Genomic DNA, 6,216 nt, shown 5'->3' on the forward strand with positions numbered 1-6,216 from the left:
CCCAGTCTTTTCACTAACATAGACCAGGTTCTGATCCAGATCGTCACCTTTTCCCCGGTAAGAGGTCGCCTTGCCTACTTCCTTAGCAGCGACCCCCCCCCCTTGCCAGTCAGCGGTAGACACGAACCCTTTTCAAAGTTATCAAGATCGAACTGGGGCATCGTCCTAGAACTCCGGGCCCCTTTCCCCCCAATTTGCTCCAGAGTAGCACCCGAGCCTTAACCCACAGAAGAGTCCACAATCTTAGCCAATTTGGTGGCCCAAGGCTCAGGTGCCTTTGCCTTCTACTTGGCCAAGTTGCTGGGTCCTCGAGCAACAAAACTAATTTCTTCCAATTCCAGTGGGACCCCTCCTTCACTCTCCCCACGAGAACGACCCCACTACTATTAGCTTCACCTCAATGCACAGGTCGCCTCACCGACCCACCCCCCAACCCCGAGGTGCCACCACCTCCCGCAGGTCGCCCATGCCCAGCACGGTTCCTGTTCCTATTCTTTGCCTCTCTCGTCATAATGCCACTATCTTCCTTTTCCATGATAGATTATGTAGAAAATGCACTATCAGCTTAACCACAAGCTCATTTTTTTTGGTTCCTTCTCTTCAGCCGTATTTCCCAACCTCCCCTCTCCACAAAGTAACTCGCTACTTCAGGCATTGATAGAACGTAAATTGCACTTTTACTCCTACTTACACTACAATCAAATTTAATAAATAGATATAGTACGAACATATTAAAGTTAATACTCATCCATACCAAAAAAAGACCACAAGTTTGTCAAGTCACTATGACATCCATATTAAACAAAAAACAAATGGCATTCAAAACATAAAGTAACCAAACCATACTGAAAAATCCCAAGTTCAGTAAGTTTGCATATCCCAAATAACTTATTAAGAAAACTGCATCCTTGACTCGAGCCAAATTAAAGGACCTCCTGCATTAAAGCCATCCAAAAATCTAACTCCATCTTAGGGCCCATCGTAAACAAGAGCATCACCAACCAAGACTTCCTCTATGTAGACCTTTTTTTCACCTGCGAGAACTTTTCTGCCATTGCAATCTCCAGCTGTCTTTGTCATGACATACCCTTTAGCAACCACTACATCATCCCTATCTAATAAAGATACATTTGGTGAAGAACCAAGTGTCCTAGAATGAGGATCCAAATTTGCAAACATATTCATCAAGTTTTGTTGAGTCGGTGATTTAACAAAACTAGAAACGATTTCGGTTTACGGTATTGTTAGGCGTCACGATTGGTTGAGCAGTCGATGTTCCATTGTTTTTAACAGCCTTAAGTACATCCTGACACAATTTATAATAACAATTGGTTATACATAATGATATTGTATGCAAGAAAACACAAGTGCGAACTGCAAACTTACCTTTAACATGCCCATGACATTAGCTAAGGAAGATCAACTTCATCTCATTCATTTCCCCCTTCAACTCAGAATTGGACATATGTGCCCCACCCATTAGTATGTCGATATATGTTCTTTTTGGCATTCTCAGGATTCTTTGCGTTTCTAGCTCTCACTTCAGCGGTACTCTCATTTCTGACAAACGCAACCCAATGATTTGGATCCCTGCCATCTAGGCATGCTACAATAGCTTCTTCCACGCTCCTGCACTTACGTAAAATCTCTTTTTGAAAGGCATACTTTGCTGATCTGAACTTTTAGGGAAAGCCCTTTTCAACTTCTCGGCATGTCGTTGCTTGGGGAACATTAGGCTCAAATTCTTCCTACATGAACAAAGTGAGGTTTGTTCATTTCATATTAAATAAATTTCTACTCATAGGGTTGGACAACATGTAGATATAGGATTGGAAAAACATACTAATTATCAAGAATAATGGATGCTATCATTGAAATTAAAGTACATGTAAACCATACCATTAATTTGTTCTAGACATTATCCTTGAAGCTTCCATCTATTTTCCTCCAATCTTTGTAATGAATTGGAATACGAGCTCGAACATAAACATCAACCTGGGTATTCCATTTGGCATGGTTAGGACCCACAGCGATACCATCCCCATTGAACTCTATAGGTAACTTCGTAATCGTTGGTGAGGCTTCCGAAGGTTGAGATGTATGTGAGTCAGAAGTTGAATTAATTATGAGATGGAAGTGGGACTGAACTCAAAGGTTGGGAAGCAATATGTTGTGATTGACCTGATGACATTATTAAATAGCCTAATATGACAAAAAATTGGTAGAACATAGAGGTAACACTAGGATACCACAAAAAAAAAATGACAAAGTTCAAAAGTATACATTTATAAAGACTACTCTTGATAATAATAATAAAAAATAACTCTCACCTAATTGCACAAACAAACTTCAAAATAGAAAAAAGTAGAAAATGAGAAGTTCGCATGCAACTAAGAAATATGATAATGCAACTATTACAATCAGGTTAGACTTTGCATCAAAGGCTACAAATTAGGTTGGTCCTCAAGAATAGATTGGAAGTCAGTTGATGCATTTAGTTCATCAACTCTACTTGTCAATCGCCTAGGTGAATTTATGACTACTCACCAATTAGGATTTCTTAAATCCTTTGAGTAAAATACTTGACTAGCCTCAGAAGCAAGAATCACCGGCTTATCAATATACTGATCAACACTCTTTAGCCTATTGAGATTAACCATCACCAAATTAGAATCTGGACAAAGTTTACAACCATTGGTCTTGTCCGCCACCCTCACCCAATTGCAGTAAAAGACAACATGCTGGAAGGTCGTATAGTCCAACTCTATTATCTGTTTGATAACCCCATACCACTTAGTCGATGCATTAATGAGATTTTTGTCCTTCCTACTTGACGTAAATGTAGTGATTGCATTCATGCAAACACCACTGTCTTGTGTGGCAACTATTTCGTCATGCGACCTAGTAGAGAACACAAAACCATTAATACGGTACTTTTATATGTTTTAGCTTTAAACAATGGTCCTTGGACAAATCGCCATAAGTCACAATTTGTGTCCTTTTCAGCAAACAACTGTGAAGTGAAAAAAAATGACAATTAGAAAGTTAAAAGTACTATACAAATTGTAATATCCTAGTAAACTAAATACATCAATATAATAAAACAATACCTTGTCACATAACCACACAATGAACTCGATATGTATCTCCACTTCTGTCTTTGCTATCCCTTTTCTTCTACCACGTGCACTTGCTTGCAAGGCACGATACTCACTACAATTTGTTTATGCAGTTTGACATGACTATTTATTACGACTTTCTAGACTAGTAATTTCAAGTCAAATGTGTTAAAAAATAAATCAAACCTATAATGTTCATCAAGATTTTCGATGTCTAGTCGAAAAAGAACCCTTCTACAGATTTGTATCCATTGTTCCTTGCCTAGGGTCATAGTTTTACCCTCAAGTATAGGTCCCTCACCACAATACTCTCCATCTTCATCTAGAAACGCCTCACGAGTAGCTTTGTGATTTCCATCCCGTGAATTTGGCATGTACTCCATAACATACCTACCAGATTCAAAAATAATATAGGACTCTACAATGGAGCCTTCAACATAGTGTTTATTGCTTGGAATATTTTTACACTCCTTCATTACCTTATTAAAATAAACAAATCCAAAATTGTACTTCATAGTTTCGATGATAATTGTTGTTAAATATGAAATAAAGGTAAAATTGTACATACCGTTCAAATGGAAACATCCACCTAGGATACACGGGTTCACAAATTAGCCCTTCATCAGCCAAATGCAGCAAGAGGTGGATGCTGATATCAAAAAAAGCGGTTGGAAAATACTTTTCCTGCACACACAATGCTTCTGCTACCATGTATTTGGCAACTTGGATTTCCATTCGGATTAAGACTTTCGAACATAAAAGATTAAAGAATAAGCTAATATGGTGAATAGTTTTATGCAAATTATGGTGTTTTGGAAAAGCATGTTTAAACAAAACTGGAAGCAAGTAACACATAATCACGTGATAGTCGTGTGATTTCATTGTAAGCAAACTAGGAGGACTCAAAGTGACAACATTTTGTAAATTCAACAAAAAACCTGAAGGAAGCTTCAAGTTCTTCAAAATTGTGCAAAACTCAAGTTTCTCATATTTATTCAAGACAAATAGGGTCTTTGGTTTAACAGATCTCCCTGTGATTGGGTCTGTTTGCATCCACTGACCACTAGGAATCCCCATTTTCTTCAAATCCTCTCGCGCATGTACTGTATCATTTGTTTTGTCTTTCTTGTCAAGAATCGCATTTATTATGTGTTCTTCTCATCATGCATCACATCAATAACATGTCATATCTTATGCTTCGGCCAATATTCCAGTTCAAAGAGAATAGACCTCTTATACCATGCTTGAGTAACTTCATAATCTTCATCATCTCCAATAGCAACCACATCCACATCATCTACACTCTGTTTGGTACCTTTTAATACTTTACCAGGTACATAATGGACACGACTTAGTATTTTCTCAATTACTTCTCCCTTTAACCTTGGTGGAGGGGGGTTTAACTCTTTTGTCTTAAGTCCTAAGTACTTGCCCTGCCTAAATGGGTGATCATATTTAAGAAACATTCGGTAATTTGTATAAACGATCTTCCTTACATTCCCAAGATGCATAAACGGAGTTTCATCACCACAAATAGGACAAGCTTTGTAACCATGCATTACACAGCCTGATAAGTTACCATACGCAGGTAAATTATGAATCCCTCACATCAACATAGCCTTTAAAGTAAAGTGCTCTCTTTTGTACATGTCATAAGCTGCCACCCCTTCTTTCCATAACTATTGTAACTCATCAACTAGTGGTTGAAGAAATACATCAATGTTTTGACTCGGTGCCTTTGGACCTGGTATTAATAACGACATCATATGGAACTCAGATTTCATGCACAAAGACGGAGGGAGATTATAAGGCACTATGTAAACATGCCAACAACTGTAACCAGTGGATTGAACTCCACGTGGATTGAATCCATCAGTTGCAATCCCAAGCCAAATATTACGCCCTTCCTTAGCAAAGTCTGGCAAATCATCTTTACATGTCTTCCACTGAAGTGAATCGATTGGGTGTTATATATAATTCCAAGAAGGTGTCGCTCTATCGTGCCATGTCATTTCATGCGCTATCCATGGTATTGTGTACAACCTCTTGAGTCTTGGAATCAAAGGAAAATGTCTCAATACTTTTCTCGCCTCTTTTGTTTCTTTTTTCCCCGTTTTCCCCTCTTTCACTTTGTATCTAGGTGTTTCACATTGAGGACATACCGTTAAGTCAGCTTTGGTCTTCTAATATAACATACAGTTGTTTTCGCATGCATCTATACACTTGGCTTTCATTCCCAAATCTTTTAACATTGCCTTCATTACAGGATACTTTAAAGGCAACGTGTTTCCTTCCGACAACCATTTTCTTAACATGGACAAGAGTGCGGTCACACTGTTTCCTGACCAATTATATTGCTTATTCAAGTCTTGAAGGTCTACCACTGCAGAGAGAGTTGTTATAGGAGCCTCACATGAAGGGTATAATTTTTCTTCCGCTTTTTTGTTTATATTCATTATACCTCTTACCCAAATCTGGTTCAAGAACATATGGTGGTTCCAAATCCCCACCCTCACTTTCATCGCCTCCATTCAAATCACCTGCTAGCCCTTCATGTATGCCATAAGCAACATCAACAAGATTCCCCATTCCGAGTCCTTCAGCCTCATCGTTTTCTTCTGCATCTCGGTCTACCATTTGATCCTTATATAGGTTATCACCATGTAAAACCCATACATGGTATGTTGATTCTATACCATGCAAAATCAAATGTTTTCTCACTATATCAAATGCAAACCTTTTCCTATTTCGGCACTTATTACAAGGGCAAGGACACGTGGTCAATGTAGGGTCTTTGTCACTAGCAAATTGAATAAAATCCGACACCCCTTGCTTGTATACAATCCCAAATTTGTCAATTTCATTCATCCAATCCTTTGGAATTGGTTGAGACATACTACAAAATAACTCCTTACACTACACCATTTAGAATAAAATAAAATCTAAGCAAAATAGTTTAGAGGCAAAAGGATGGAAGTGACTTCGAGCTTACAATATGACACATACAGACACAACTATTTACTAAACTTTATTATACCAAATCAGGGAGTTCCTTCAATATGCAAGTCTAGTATAGGTATTAGCAGAGTATCATTTT

At 38.2% G+C, this 6,216-nt stretch overlaps 1 pseudogene; it reads right to left on the minus strand.

Moving 5' to 3' along the window:
* Nucleotides 1-4,303: 4,303 nt before the first annotated feature.
* Nucleotides 4,304-5,756, minus strand: LOC147486424 (uncharacterized; annotated as a pseudogene).
* Nucleotides 5,757-6,216: the final 460 nt, after the last annotated feature.

This window comes from Coptis chinensis, chromosome 7 (assembly GCF_015680905.1).
Source record: "Coptis chinensis isolate HL-2020 chromosome 7, ASM1568090v1, whole genome shotgun sequence".
In the NCBI taxonomy this organism is placed as follows: Eukaryota; Viridiplantae; Streptophyta; class Magnoliopsida; order Ranunculales; family Ranunculaceae; genus Coptis; species Coptis chinensis.